The sequence below is a fragment of the Mobula birostris genome, chromosome 26 (genome assembly GCF_030028105.1).
Source record: "Mobula birostris isolate sMobBir1 chromosome 26, sMobBir1.hap1, whole genome shotgun sequence".
Lineage (NCBI taxonomy): Eukaryota > Metazoa > Chordata > Chondrichthyes > Myliobatiformes > Myliobatidae > Mobula > Mobula birostris.
The window spans coordinates 9,963,540-9,980,333 of NC_092395.1; the positions used below are offsets into that span (position 1 = coordinate 9,963,540).

Genomic DNA, 16,794 nt, shown 5'->3' on the forward strand with positions numbered 1-16,794 from the left:
TAAATTGGTTATGGTACCCCTCCTACTTCTATAAACAGCAGATACACTGAGGCTACGTCCACACTACGCCGGATGGTTTTGAAAACACCGGTTTTGAAAACGCATTTTTAAATAGTCAAAAAAAGCTCTCTTTACAATTTAACTCTCACGCCGTTCACACTGACTGCGCGTTATAACAGCTTGCACAGTACCAAGCAGAAGCAGAAAAAGCATTGTTGTTCTGGTGTTGTCATGACAGTGTTTTTAAATCTCTCCGTTTACCTCGTCCACACTACAACGGATATTAGGCGTTTTCAGATTTATTCACTCTGGAGACTGTTTCTGAAAATCTCCGTTTTCGGGGGATGAAAACGCCGTTTCAGTGTGGACAGAAGGCCAAAACGAAGAAAAAAAGCTTTGTTTTCAAAATTATCCAGCGTAGTGTGGATGTACCCTGAGCAGTCACTGTCATGTAATTAATTTAGATCACTTTGTAGAGATCTGTTTTTACTTTGACATGAAAGAGTCCTTTTTTGTTGTTGATCAGTGTTGAAAAAAGCTATATTAAATCCATTGTGATTCAATACTGTAAAACAATAAAACATGAAAACTTCCAAGGGGTGGGTGAATAATTTTTATAGGCACCGTAATGCTATTACAGTGCTAGCAACCTGGGTTCAGTTTCTGCCGCTGTTTGTAAAGAGTTTGTCTGTTGATGGGCTGAATGGCCTAATTCTGCTCCTATACCTTATGGTTTTATGTCCTCCTGTTACTGTGTAGGTTTCCTCTGGGTGCTCTGCTTTTTGGAAGTGTTTTAAAACATTCCACAGTACTAACCTGGTGTATCTCAGTTGGTAGAAGAGTCCAGATTTTTGGTGCATAAGAGCAAAAGGCCATAGCACCAGTTCTTAAATGCTTGGCTCTAGGAATGCAAGCTCACCACATAATGCTGGAGGAACACAGCAGGTCAGGCAGCATCTGTGGAAATGAATAAACAGTCAAGGTTTTGGGCTGAGACCCTTCATGATGACTGGAAAGGTAGGGAAAAGATGGCAGAGCAAGAGAATAGGGGGAGGAGAAGGAGGACATGCTAGAGATTGTCTCACCAACAAGATAGGTTGGACGGGCTCCTTGGAGACTGCGAGGTGATCTTGTAGAGGCATATACAATCATGGGGGGCATAGATAGGGTGAGTGCACTCAGTCTTTTTCTCTAGGGTTGGGAACTCAAGAGGTAGAGGGCATAGGTTAAAGGTGAGAGGGGAACTTGAAGGGGAATTTTTTTGCATGGAGGACAGTAGCTCGAATGGAAAGGGGATTGAGTTGCCAGAAGAAGTGGCTGAGCAGGTAAAATAACAACATTTAAAAGACAATTGGACAGCTAGATGGATAGGAAAGGTTTAAGTTATAGCCCAAGTGCTGGCAAATGAGACTAGCTTGCATGACATCCTGGTCAAAGTAGACCAGCTGGGCTGAAGTGCCTATTTCTGTTTTGTATGACTCTATACAGTGAAAAGCAATGTACGCAGACCACTGTAGGAACTCAGTAGGTCAGGCAGCATCTATGGAGAGGAATAAACAATCAATGCTTTAGGCACATCCCTCCCTTCATCATTCTAACCAAATTTGACAGGAGCATCATTGAGAGTATCCTGGCTCCTCAACCATCAGGGTCGGAACAAAAGGGGATAACTGCACTCACTTGCCCCATCATTGAAATGTTCCCTCAACCAATGATCTCACTTTAAGGACTTTCACTCATTATCTCATGTTCTCATTATTTATTGCAATGTATTTATATTTGTATTTGTACAGTTTGTTGTCTTCTGCACTCTGGTTGATCTTTCACGGATCCTGTTTATAGTCACTGTGCTATACATTTGCTGAGTATGCCCACAGGAAAATGAAGCTCGGGGTTGTAGGTGGTGACATATATACTTTGATCATAAAATTTACTTTGAACTTTGAACCCACTGCATTACTGTCTAGTACGGGAATTGCAAGGGATCTGACTGTGAGTCCCTACAAAGGATTGTGGGGACTGCTGAGAGAATCATCAGGCTCTCTCCTCCATCCTGATAAAAAATATCGATCAGGAATGCTGCATACGCAGGGCCCTTAGCATTGTCAATGATCCCTCTCGTCCACCCAACAATCCCTTTGAGCTGCTACCATCGGGCTGACCATCCCTGTGTCTGATTACGTTGGGACAGAAGCTGTGGTTCACTCTCTCAAGCTTTTGTGACCTCTTGTCACAGTGTTCGCCGACAGGGCTGGAGCCAGGTGTGGAGGAACGGCAGACTCCATCATAGTCAACGCTGACAACAACTCAACCCTGGAGCAGACTCCTCACGAAGAGATGGGCAGAAGAGGTTAGAAACCCGAATGCCAACAGAGCACGACCAAGCGACACTGCGAGACAAATCATTCTCCACAAACACAGGGCTCCGCTAAAGCTCTGAACAAGAGTCCCCTTTAAATAATCATAGAGTACGGAAACCCCATGCCAGTCCCAATTAACTCGACAAGATTAAACAGAAGACACTGGGGCTTAGCAACTCTTATTAAGACAACAATTAGCAAATGCAGGCGCTCGAGAAATCTAGAAGCCCAACACTCTATGGCTGGCTGCAGAGACCCTCGGGGCTCATGACACCTCTGCCCAATGGGAGAATGGAGAAGAGAGATCAGCCGAGGTGGGAGGTGTCTTTGATTATGTCAGGTGCATTCCTGTTGTGGCAGGAAATGTAGCTGGAGTCAATGTTGGGGAGGATGGACTGCTGTCAGGAAGTAATGGGACGTGGTTTAGAGTTGGAGGGACAAACAGGGCTGGGAATAGATAATAAATAACAGGATACTGGGAAGTGTGGAGGTACAGAGTGATCTTGGAGTGTATGCATGCACAAGGCAATGGACCAAGTGGTTATGAAGGTGCACAGAATACTTCCCTTTTCTGTGTAAAACATAAGAACAAAGAGGCAATGGTAGACCTGTACAATACACTAGCTTGGCTGAAGTTGGAGAACAATGTAGGGTTCTGGGTGCCATATTACAGGAGGAATGTGCTGACTTTATGGAAGGTACAGAGGAGATTTTTGAAGACTGGTTAACTTTAGCCATAAGGAAAGAATGGCAAAGGTGTGGTTGTTTTCTTTAGAACTGTGGGGAATGTGGGAAATTTAACTGAGGTGCTTGAAATATAAGGTGTGTGGAATGCCCTGCCAGGGATGGTGGTAGAGGCAGATACAGTACATTAGGGGCATTTAAGAGACTCTTAGACAAGTACATGGATGACAGAAAAATGGAGGGCTATGTCGGAGGGAAAGGTTAGATTAACCTTAGAGTAGGTCAAAAGATTGGCACAACATCGTGGACTGTACTGTGCTGTTCTATGTCCTGTACGATGCTCAGCAAAAGGTAGAGGGGCTACTATATGTTTTAGCTTACTAAGGGCAATGTGTGGGCACGTGGCCAAGTGGTTAAGGCGTTCGACTAGCGATCTGAAGGTCGTGAGTTCGAGCCCCAGCCGAGGCAGCGTGTGGTGTCCTTGAGCATTGCACTTAATCACACATTGCTCTGCGACGACACTGGTGCCAAGCTGTATGGGTCCTAATGCCCTTCCCTTGGACAACATTGGTGTTGTGGAGAGGGGAGACTTGCAGCATGGGCAACTGCTGGTCTTCCATACAACCTTGCCCAGGCCTGCGCCCTGGAGAGTGAAGACTTTCCAGGCACAGATCCATGGTCTCACAAGACTAAGGGCAATAAGGAAATAAATACCAGAGGAGGTTCATGCGAACGATTCTGGGAATGAAACAGTTAACATATGAGGAGCATTCCATGCTTCTGGGCCTGTACTCACTGGAGTTTAAAAGAATGAGGGTGGGGTATCTCATTAAAAGTCATAAAATATTGAATGTACTAGATAAAGTGGACTTATAGGAGAGGATGTTTCCTATAGTGGAGGAGTCTAGGACCAGAGGGCACAGCCTCAGAATAGAGGGACGTCCATTTAGAATGGAGATAAGGAGGAATTTCTTTAGCCAGAAAGTGGTGACCCCGTGGAATTCATTGTCACAGGTGGCTGTCGAGGCCAAGTCATTGGGTATATTTAAAGCTGAGGTTGGTATGTTCTTAATTAGTATGGGAGTCAAGTTTTATGGGAGAAGGCAGGAGAATAGAGTTGAGAGGAATAGCGTGGTGACACTTGTAGGCTGCCCCCAACACATCTTCAAACTGTGTTGATGCAAGCAATGCATTTCACTGTATGTTTTGATGTTTCAATGCACACTCAGTGGCCTCTTTAGTAGGTACACCAGTACACAAGGTCATTGATGCAAATATCTAATCAGCCAATCACGTGCATAAAAGCATGCAGGCATGGTGAAGACATTCAGCAGTTGTTCAGACCTAACATGAGAATGGTTAAGAAATGTGATCTAAGTGACTTTGACCATGGAATGATTGTTGGTGCCAGATGGGGTGGTTTGAGTATCTCAGAAACTGCTGATCTCCTGGGATTTTCACCCACAACAGTTTCTAGAGTTCACAGAGAATGGTGCAAGAAAAAAAATACATCCAATGAGCTGCAGTTCTGTGGGTGAAAACGTCTTGTCAATGAGACAGGTCAGAACAGAATGGCCAGACTGGTTCAAGCTGACAGTAACAGCGGTGTGCAGAAGAGCATCTCTGAATGCACAACATGTCGAATCTTTAAGTGGATGGACTACAGTAGTAGAAGACCAGGAACTTATACCCTGAGCCACTTTATTAGGTTCGGGAGGTATTTAATAAAGTGGCCAATGAGTGTATGTGTGATAAATAGACCTAATCTTCACATGGCTCAATTTAGTATCAGGGAATGCGTACAGTATACAACCTGGAATTCTTACTCTTTGCAGCCATCCATGAAACAAGGAACCCCAAAGAATGAATGATAGCAATATCAGAACCCCAAAGCCCCCCTTCCTCCTCCCATGTATAACCAGCAGCAGAATCCCCCCCCCCACCATGTAAGCAATAGCAAAAGCCCCCAAAGAGACCTTGATCTAGAGTCAATTTTAAAGATCTTTCCATCTTTCAAATTTTAGGACTTGAAATTTGCACCAGGAATGTTAGAAACCGTAATTTTTCGAAAAGAGGACATTGCTGTCCAAGAGGTCTCACCATCTGAGAGTCACCTCACATTTTATTTGTTTCACATCAGTCCCTGATGAGCTTCTTTTCTGTAGTTTGGAATAGAGGGTCCAGTGTATAACGCACAGGTCCTGTGTGTTTGGGAAGGAGAGGGGGGAGTAGGGTTTTAAAAATGATTGAAATATAGACCAAAAGTCAGTGTTTTAATTAATTTATGAACCCATATATTTTGGTGCAAGGTTTAGTGATTCTACACTGTAGCCATTATACAGTATTCTGCAAAAGCACAGTACTGCTTTGTGTGGCAGCCGGTTAATCAATCAGATGGCAACATTTTTAAAACAGTTTACTGCTCACATTCCAAACTTTTTATAAGAAAGTGAGTAATTGGCTCATTCTGAAGTCAGAAAGGAAATTTGGAGCACAATTAATTTTTGGATTGCAGCTCTGTTTGGGCACACCACCCCTTTGTGTTTGACAATAATTATCATTTCAGGGTGTGGGCACTTCTTCTGTTCGGGGGGGCGTCTGGCCTCATTTCACCAGTCATCTAACTGCTTCTGACAGATGGATGGGAGGCTGGTATGAGGAAGGTACGTTTTCCTTTCCTGATTTTCAGCTGCAGAAAGGAGATCGAGAAAGCACAGGCTGCCTTTTGTTCTAAAAAAAGCCAGAATGTTAGGGAATAATGTAAATACTTAACGCTTTTTTTGGGGAGGAGAGTTTCTAATATTGAAGCAGCACTCAACACGGAACATACAGTAGAAGAGTACAGCATACACAGGCCCTTTGGCCCATAACGCTATGCTGACCTTTTAGCCTGCTCTAAGATCAATCCAACCTTTCCTCTGACATTTTTCAGAATCAGAATCAGGTTTATTATCACTGACCTGTGTCCTGAAATTTGTTGATTTTTTTTGCAGCAGTACAGAGCAATACATAAAAAAAACTATAAATTACGGTAAGAAATATATATTTTAAAAAGTAGCGCAAAAAGAGAGCAAAAATACTGAGGTAATGTTCATGCACTCATTGTCCATCCAGAAATCTGATGGTGGAGTGGTTTGAGTGTATGTCTTCAGGCTCCTGTACCTCCTCTCTGATGGTCATCATAATAAGAGGACATGTCCTCAGTAAGTATATTTAAGACAAGGTTGAATAGATTTTTGCACAGTAAGGGAATTAAGAGATATGGGGAAAAGGTAGGTGGGTGGAGATGAGTCCATGGCCAGATCAGCCATGATCTTATATCTTATTGAATGGTGGAGCAGGCTCGACAGGCCCGATGGCCTACTTCTGCTCCTATTTCTTATGTTCCTCATGTATCTGCCTCTCCTGGCAGCACATACCACATACCCACAACTCTCTGTAAAAAAAAACTTATCTCTGACATCCCACCGATACTTCCCCCCCAGTCACCTTAAAATTAGACCCCCTCATATTAACCATTTCTGTCCTGGGAAAATGTCTGGATATCGACTCAATCTATGCCCCTCATCATCTTGAACACCTCTATCAAGTCACTTCTCATCCTTCTTTGCTCCAAAGAGGAAAGCCCTGGCTCACACAGCTTAACCTTGTAAGACATGCCCTCTAGTTCAGACAGCATTCTGGAATCCATGCAGAATTATGGCTGGATAGATCGAAATTGTTTAATGTAATTTCCAGGACAGAAGTGGAAAGGGGAATGAAATAATTGTTACTCCAGATTTGAGAAGCACAACAAACACAATAAGATAAATGACACAATAATAAACAAATGTGTGGGCACGTGGCCAAGTGGTTAAGGCATTGGACTAGCGATCTGAAGGTTGTGAGTTCGAGCCCCAGCCGAGGCAACATGTGTTGTGTCCTTGAGCAAGGCACTTAATCACGCATTGCTCTGCGACGATACTGGTGCCAAGCTGTATGGGTCCTAATGCCCTTCCCTTGGACGACATTGGTGTCGTGGAGAGGGGAGACTTGCAGCATGGGCAACTGCTGGTCTTCCATACAACCTTGCCCAGGCCTGCGTCCTGGCGCAGATCCATGGTCTCGCAAGACTAACGGATGCCTTCATCTTTACCTTAATAAACAAATATAGATTGATTGTATGTATATTAAAATGATTCTAGGTGACACTTCATGACGTTACTGGCCTTTTTTCGGGCACCTTTCTGTATCTATGTTCTTGATGGTGGGTAGGCTGTTGCCAGTGATGCACTGGGCAGTTTGACTACCTGTTGTAGAGCCTTCCTGTCTGCCGCAGTGCAGTTTCCGCACCATGCAGTGATGCAGCTTGCTAGGATGCTCTCTACTGCGCAACTGCAGAAGCATGGGTGTGCATTGTCCAGCTGTCTTCAGCCTCCTCGGAAAGTAGAGGCATTGTGGTCTTTCTGGATTGTGTAGGACGTGTTCTGGAACCATTGTGCACTTCCAAACATTTCAAACTGCTGTGTCGCCAATATAAAGGGGGTATGAATTCTCCTGAAGTTGATCACTATCTCCTTGGTCTTGTTGACCTTAAGGCAACAGGCCTCAAGCTCTTCCACCTCCTCTCTGTAGGCAGTCTCATCGTTATTGGTGATAAGCTCCACCGCAGTTGTGTCACCGGCAAACTTGACAATGGGATTACTCGGGAGTATGGCCATGCAGTCACGTGTGACCAGAGTCGGCAGTGATGGGCTCAGCACACAGCCCAGGGGGCATCTGTGTTGAGGATGATAGGGAGGGAGGAACAGTTGTGCATCCTGACTATCTGAAGTTTGCTGGTTACAAAGTCCAAGATGGTAGTAATCCCATAAAGACCTGAAGAGGTAGGATCTCTTCCCAGAGAGTGGTGTCTACACTTGCTCTCTCCAGCTCCAGTATCAATAGGTGCTTGATTGTTGAGATCTATAAGCATTAAGAGAATTGTGGGATATACGATCAGCTAAGAAGTGAACAAGACCCTCGTTTACTGATGGAGTAGGTGGTCTCCTCAAGCTCCTAATGAAGTGCAACAAATAGTTGCACCCATCGTTATTCTCCTTTGATTCTCTGGTTGAAATCCAAATGATGCTAAATGAAGATAAATTGGGGTGGCAGGTTAGCGGAATGCTTTACTAGGCCAGCAGTCCAGGATCAATTCCCATGCTGCCTATAAGAAGTTTGTACGTTCTCCCCATGACCTCAGTGAACTCAGTCAGCTCCATCATGGGCACTAGCCTCCCCAGCATCCAGGACATCTTCAAGGAGCGATGCCTCAAATGGTCGGCATCCATCATTAAGGACCCCCGTCACCCAGGTGATGCCCTCTTTGTCATTGCTAACATTGGGGAAGAGGTACAGGAGTCTGAAGGCACACACTCAATGATTCAGGAATAACTTCTTCCCCTCTACCATCAGATTTCTGAACAGCCAATGAACCCATGAACATTACCTCACTATTTTTTTTCTCTTATTGCACAATATACTTAATTTAACTTTTTTATATATGTACTTACTGTAATGCACCATTTTTATTATTATATATTACAATGTACTGCTGCCACATAACAACAAATTTCATGACATATGCCAGTGATATTAAACCTGATTCTGACTCTGACCATGTGTGTTCACTCCAGGTGTTCTGGCTTCACAGAGGTACGGGTTAGGGTTACTAAGTTGTGGGCATGCTACGCTGGCACTGGAGGCTGCCCCCCCTGCGCATCTTCAGCCTGTGTTTATTGTTGGCAGAAATGAAGCATTTCACCGTGTGTTTTGATGTACAGTACCAGTAACAAATAAAGCTAATCTTTAAGTCTCTCTGCTGCAGAGGAAAGAAACCCACAAAACACCCAGTGGCATGCACGGTCTCCAACCACAGGGACTAATTTCTCCTGGCCAGGCTCCAAAGGAGCATCGCACAGAGTGTGCTGTTCAACGTGGCAACCACGTCACTGGCACAATCAGAATCAGAAATTTGTTAACTTTGCGACGGCAGTACAATGAAATACTTGATAATGGAGAGGAAAAGAAAACTGTGAACTGCAGGATATATATATATATATATATATATATATAAAGAAGTAATGCAAAAAAACAGGGTTAAAAAAAAAGGTTGTGAGATGGTGTTCATGGGTTCAATGTCCATTCAGAAATCAGAATTGTAGGAATGATAGTGTTAAACGCTGAGCTGTAGTCGATAAACAGCATCCTGACATGGGTACTTGTAAGGTGATTCAAGGCCATGTGAAGAGAGTAAGATTGCGTCTGCTGTAGATCTATCGTGGCGACAGGCAAATTGTAGAAGTTCCCAGTCCTTGCTGGGACAGGAGTTGATTTTAGCCATGACCAACCTCTTGAGCTTTTCCTCACAGTAGATGTGAGTGCTTCTGGACCACAGTCATGAAGGCAGCTCACAGTCCTCTTCTTGGGCACTGGTATAATTGTTGCCCTTTCGAAGCAGGTGGGAATTTCCGATTGTAGCAACGAGAGACTGAAATTGTCTTTGAATAACTCTGCCAGTTGGCAAGTACGCCTTCCTTCCCGAGCTGCCTGGACAGAATCACGAAGCTGCATGTTTCAACCCGAAAGCTATTGTAATCATTTCCCACGCCAGAGAAACCAACTTTTGGAAGTTCAAGTGAGCTCATTTTTAGTTTTTAATCAAAGATTTACAGGAAGTGAGGCAGTAATATATAACTTTTATTTACTTTAGAGATACAGCACAGTAAGAGTCCCTTCCGGCCCGGGGGTTCGCACCGTTCAGTTACACCCACGTGATCAAGTGACCTGCTAATCCGTACACCTTCGGAACACGGGGAGAAACCCAGAGGAAAGCCACATGGTCACGGGAAGGACGTACAGACAGCAGTGCAAATAGAACTTGAGTCCTTGGTGCTGTAATCATGTTTCACTACGCTGGAGGCTTGCACAATACACACATATATACAGAGCGCAAAATGCAGAGGAAAAGCATTTACAGGGTTTTGTGTTCACACTATAGTTCACGGTGAAGCAGTTTAAAGTGATTACTCGTTTTTTTGTGCCAGTAGGTCCCCTTGAATAGAAGGCTTATGACTCTTATTCAAATCAGAAGTTTCGTAGACTTTTATAGACCAATTCTGAAGTGTTCATTTAATTTATAGAGACCTGGTATAATAGATAAGCTTCTCTGGGGAAAAAATAGTCTAATCATAAGGTAAATGGTATAGAATTTGAATAAATGCAAGAGATTCTGCAGATCCAGAGCAACAGACTAAATGCTGAAGGAGCTGAGCAGGTCAGGCAGCATCTATGGAGAGGAATAAACAGTGGACATTTCGAGGTGAGACCCTTCTTCGGGACTGGAAAGGAAAGGGGGCAGAAGTGAGAAGAAGACAGCAGAGAGAGGGGAAGGAAGAAGAATTTGATTGCTAAATTAGTCATAATGATCATATCTATGAGTGTAACTGTGTTAGTTCAGTGTACTCAGACACATCCATCAGATTCAAGATTGTTTAACGTCATTTCCAGTACAGAAGTGTAAAGAAGAATGTAATAATTGTTACTCCGGATCTGAAGCAGCACTAAGTATGATGATAAGATAAAGAACACAATAACAAAAAACATAATAAATATACATACATAAGGTAGTTTATATGCATTGATTATACGCACATAAAGTGACGCTAGGCACAGGAGTGTCTGTACATAAGGTGACTGACTGGAAATGATAAAGTAGTGCCGGTTGGGGGTGTGGAGGGGTGGGTTAGTGGGTGGAGGTGTTGATCAGCCTTACTGCTTGGGGAAAGTAACTGTTTTTGAGTCTGGTAATCCTGGCATAGATGCCATGTGGCCTTCTCCCTGATGTGAGTGGGGAAAACAGTCCATGAGTGGGTGGGTAGGATCCTTCCTGATATCGTTGGCCTTTTACTGGCACCTTTCTGTATATACCTCGTGTGTACTTGATGGCGAGTAGGCTGGTGCCAGTGATGCGCTGGACAGCTCTGACTACCTGCTGCAGATCCTTCCTGTCCACCACAGTGCAGTTTCCGTACGTTGCAGTGATGCAGCTTGTTAGGATGAAAGGGTTAAACAGATCTTTATTCCTCAAAACAACTATTAAGTCTTGAAAATCAGTATATTCAAAGGTCCAGCCTGGCAGTTGCTTCAACACACATTCCTGGAACTCTTGGGACCACATGACTGGGAATGGCAATGATGATCCTGCGTCATTGAGTCGTGGAGTCATAGAAAAGTACTGCACAGAAGCAGGCCTTTCAGCCCATCTAGTCCGTGCTGAAACCACTTAAACTGTGTACTCCCATCGACCTGCACTGGGACCATACCCCTATCATCCATGTACCTATCCAAACTTCCCTTAAACTTTGAAATCAAACTTGCATGCACCACTTGTGCTGGCAGCTCATTCCACACTCTCATGATCCTCTGAGTGAAGAAGTTTCCTCTCATGCTTTCCTTAAATATTTCACCTCTCATTCTTAACCCATGACCTCTAGTTTTAGTCCCACCCAACCTCAGTGGAAAAACCCTGCCTTCATTTACCCTATCTCTGCCCCTCATAATTTTGTATACCTCTATCAAATCTCCTCTCAGCCTTTTATGTTCCAAAGAATAAAGTCCTAACTTATTCAATCTTTCCTTATAACTCAGGTCCTCCAGACCCAGCAACTTCTTTGTAAATTTTCTCTGTACTCTTTCAATCTTATTTACATCTTTCCCGCAGGAAGGTGACCAGAACTGCTTGTTTGCTATGTTTGCTTGTGTTTTATATAATCACCTATATACATGTAATTGCTCAGTAAATGTTCTAGTAGTTGTACTATAGTTGATGCTTATATGATCTAACACAGAAAATTCCCTTCTTCCTTTTCTTCCTTCTCCGATCTGATTTCATCTTCTTCAGCCCTTTTACCTCTTCCAACTATCCCCTCTCAGCTTCTTACTTCATCCTGCCCTCCCCCACCCACCTTAACCCTCACCTGGTGTCACTTATCACCTGCCATCTTGTACTCCTTCCTCCCCTGAAACATTAACAGTCTATTCCTCTCCAATAGAAGCTGCCTGACCTGCTGAGTTCCTCCAGCGTTTTGTGTGTGTTCTGTTGTTCAACAGACAATCTGCTGTAGGAACTCCATGGGTCGAGCATACCCCGATATTCGAAGAGGTTTGTTAAGTAATCTTCCCAGTGAGCACGGGTAAAATCAGAACCATTCACAGCCAATTTGTCGTTATGGTTTGGGTCGGTGCATTTCAGAACTGTTAGCACATGCTATGTGTTACCACGGAGAGCGAGGCCAAGAGCGATTCAGGGAAGGGCCGCTCCATTAAGTAGGACTTGCAATAGCTGTCCAAATCGTCAACTGTTTATTCCCCTCCATAGACGCTGCCCAACCTGATAATTTCCTCCAGTATATTGCTCAAAATTTCTGTCATCTGCAGAATCTGAACTGCCTAAAATAGACATGTTCTAACATGAAAAATGGGAGGTGATTAGGAGTTTCTTTATTAATTGATTGGAGATTGAATTAGGTGAGAAACAATCCCAGAGTTCATTTCAGCTTACTGGTCTCTCGCTCCGTGGTACAGAGAGCAAGAATTACTCAGTCTAAAAATAAACTTTCCTTTTATTTTAAACATAAGAGGCCCTGAAGATGCTGGAAATCAAGAGCAACACACACAAAGTGCTGGAGGAACTCTGCAGATCGGGCAGCATCTATGGAAATGAATGAGCAGTTAAACAGTCAGTGTTTTGGGACGCGATCGTTCATCAGCTTTGGAAAGGTGTTGGTGGGGGGCGGGGGGAAGAAAACCAGAATAAGAAGGTGGAGGAGGGTGAAGGAGTACAAGTAGCAGGTGATAAGCAAAACCAGGGGAGGGAGAAAGTGGGTGGGAGGGGTAGGGTGAATGAAGTGAGAAGCAGGGAGGTGTTAGTTGGAAGATGTAAACGGCTCGAGAAGAAGAAGAAATCTGACTGGAATGGAGAGTGGACCATGGGAGAAATGGAAGGAGGAAGGGCACCAAAGAGATGATATGCAGAGGTGAGGCAAAGTGAAGGGGTAAGAGGAGTGTCGAATGGAAAAAGAGAGAAGGTTTGGTGGGGGGGGGGGGGTTACAGGGAGTTACTGGAAATTAGAGAGATTGATGTCCATGCCATCAGGTTGGAGGCTGCCCAGGTGGAATATGAGGTGTCGCTCCTCCAACCTGAGAGTGGTTTCATTGTGGAGTAAGAGAGGCCATGTTGGAATGGGAGTTAAAATGAGTGGGCATTGGGAAATACTTCCGTTTTAAATTTATTTTTTATTGAGATACAGCGCGGAATAGGCCCCACCCAGCAATTTCCCAATTTAATCCTAGCCTAATTCCAGGGCAATTTATAATGACCAACTAACCCATCGACTAGTACGTCTTTGTACCGTGGGAAGAAGCTGGAGCACCCAGAGGAAACCCATGCGGTCACAGGGAGAACATTCAAATTCCTTACAGGCAGTGGCAGGAAATGAACCTGGGTCACCTGTACTGTAAAGTGCTGCGCTGACCACTACACCACTGTGGTATGGACAGAGTGAAGCTGCTTGTCAAAGCGATCCCCAGTTTACGCTGGGTCTGACCGGGCTAGAGGGGACTGCACCAGGAGCACCGGATACAGAAATGATCCTGACTACTTCAAGGAAGGCACAAGAGTCCAACATGTGAGACCAACTTCGTGTTTACTCTAAACGAGGCGCTCACGTATCAGGCAGTAGCGTGATGACGTATGCAACATTTATGTTTATGTTTACGGTGTGTTCTCATTCCGGTCACTCCGCTTTTCGTTGCTACTTTTGAACTGGGCAGCCTGCAATAACGAAAACTGAGCTGAACTGAAACATGCCTTTTGATTTTGTGTTTTATAGTCTGTGTCTTTGCTCTTTTTTTTGCCATTTGCACATGGGGGGGATTTGAAGTTCTCCTTTGAACTGGTTGGCTCCACGGTATGCCTTTCTTTCGTGGCTGTCTCGATGAATACGAAATTCAGGTTTGAATGCTGCATACACACTTTAATATTAAATGTACTTTGAATCTTTGAATTTACATATTTACACATATAACCTGTAATGAATCATTTAACCTGCAAGAGGACCACAACCTTGTTGTGGTTTGGAGGAGCTATGCTGGCTGGAGTCAGGGCTTTATGCTTTGGCTTGTGATAGGGTCACCCTTGCCAATAGGTCAAAGGGTAGAGGCCAGACTCAGAGTGGTCCACTGGTCCTCCAGGTTTGGGGGTTCAGCTCAGGGCAAACAACCCTGATTAGTCAAAAAACAATTGTTACAAAAACAGCAATGAAGAATCCTTTGATTCAGACAACAATGAACGACCTTCATTGCTGCCCTAAATGCCAGCAGCAAAATGAGCAGTAAGTAAGAACACGAATGCCTAGTGAAACAATATTACTCAGATACCACTGATATATAAAATACACAACAATTTACTTGTATTTGCCTGGATTTATCTTTTTCCTGTTTCACATGGTCATGATAAAGGGCAAGATAATCTTTGCATTGTGACCTGTGTCGTTTCTAATCCAACGGTAACCCACCAGTTTACATCAGTGATGTGTGGTATCTTGTCCTTACTGTTTCCCTTTCATTCTGAGTGAGTGGGCAGATGCAGTTTAATGTGGATAAATGTGAGGTTATCCACTTTGGTGACAAGAACAGGAAGGCAGATTACTATCTGAATGGTGTCAAGTTAGGAAAAGGGGAAGTACAACGAGACCTAGGTGTCCTTGTTCATCAGTCACTGAAAGTAAGCATGCAGGTACAGCAGGCAGTGAAGAAAGCTAATGGTATGTTGGCCTTCATAACAAGGGGAGTTGAGTATAGGAGCAAAGAGGTCCTTCTGCAGCTGTACAGGGCCCTGGTGAGACCACACCTGGAGTATTGTGAACAGTTTTGGTCTCCAGATTTGAGGAAGGACATTCTAGCTATTGAGGGAGTGCAGTGTAGGTTCACGAGGTTAGTTCCCGGGATGGTGTGACTGTCATATGTTGAAAGATTGGAGTGACTGGGGTTGTATATACTGGAATTTAGAAGGATGAGAGGGGATCTGATTGAAACATATAAGATTATTAAGGGATTGGACACGCTAGAGGCAGGAAACATGTCCCCAATGTTGGAGGAGTCCAGAACCAGAGGTCACAGTTTAGGAATAAGGGGTAGACAATTTAGAATGGAGTTGAGGAAAAACTTTTTCACACTGAGGGTTGTGGTTCTGTGGAATTCTCTGCCTCAGAAGGGGGAGGCCAATTCTCCGATTCTTTCAAGAAAGAGTTAGATAGAGCTCTTAAAGATAGTGGAGTGAAGGGATATGGGGAGAAGGCAGGAAAAGGGTACTGATTGTGGATGATCAGCCATGATCACAATGAATGGTGGTGCTGGCTCGAAGGGCTGAATGGCGGTGCTGGCTCGAAGGGCTGAATGGCCTACTCCTGCACCTCTCTGCTAAGTCCTTGCCACAAACACAGATCCTTCAATGTTCTCATATTAGTTTTAAATAGTATATTATTATATACGCCTCAGATTTATTTTACTGAAGTATTTCCTGTACGTCATGTTTTTATTTGAGACGGTTATTTCTTTGGTAACCTTTCATAAGTGCTCTCCCGACAGAGGGCAGAATTCTATTTACAATGATTGGTTCAAAAGGACAAATCACAATGACTCAGAATGCCTCAAGATGTTTTCGCTGTTCTGTTTGGTTTCGTGCAGCAGGACTTTGCCAAAGAAATACAAATTGTTTTCTCTCTTCCTTCTCTGATTTGTTTTGATAAAGCAAAGATTTTTACTGCTGGATACAAATATGATGTAACCATACCAATGATTATGTCACCATTTTTGTTCTCCCATTCAATTTAATCTTTTTCCCTTCTTTTCTTCCTGGTTGAGTCACACTGGGTTATCTTTACCCAGTCCTGGTGAAGGGTCTCAGGCTGAAACGTCAACTCTTTATTCGCCTCCATAGATGCTGCCTGACCTGCTGAGTTTCCCCAGTGTTGTGTGTGCATCGCTCTGGGTTTCCAGCATCTGCAGACTCTTTTGTGCTTAGGGTTATTTTTCACAATTGTCCTTAAACAAGACACCCTCGTCCAAAAACAATTTGGAATTGGGAAACCACGTAAAGGAATAGAAATAAAATTGCTGTATTCCCACAACATTATTTATTTATTTAGGACTACACTGTGAAACAGGCCCTTCTGGCCCAGCGAGGCACACCACCGACCGCAACCCACCTGTTTAACCCGAACCTAATCACAGGACAATTTCCAATGATCCAGTGATCTACCAACCGGTATGCCTTTGGATTGTGGGAGGAAACCGGAGCACCTGGAGGAAACCCATGCGGTTCACGGGGGAGACGTACCAACTCCTTCTAGACGGTGCCAGAACTAAACTCTGAATTCCTTAACTCTCTGAGCTGTAATAGCAGTTGAAAGTTAATGCAATCTAACACAGAAAATAGCCAAGGTATGAAAAATAGGAGGTAATTAGGAGTGACTGTAATAACTGATTGGAGATGACACACAAAGTGCCATTCTCTGAGAATGGACAGAAAACTTTGATGGGGGGCAGGGGAATCGTTTGGACCTCCTCATTTACTGGATGCAACTTCCTTTCCCTTCCCTGAACTGAAATTAGCTCACTCAGCAACAGATGTCAAAGCAGAAGCTAAGTTGTTCAAAAGACATTGCTT

At 43.9% G+C, this 16,794-nt stretch overlaps 1 long non-coding RNA gene across 1 annotated transcript in view; it reads right to left on the reverse strand.

The window, feature by feature from the left end:
• Window positions 1–16,794, reverse strand: part of LOC140188032 (uncharacterized) — a 211,320-nt gene that overhangs the window by 23,401 nt on the left and 171,125 nt on the right. The window contains exon 3 of the long non-coding RNA XR_011883212.1: window positions 817–957. This is a non-coding gene — a long non-coding RNA (uncharacterized lncRNA). The remainder of the gene's footprint in view (window positions 1–816; window positions 958–16,794) is intronic.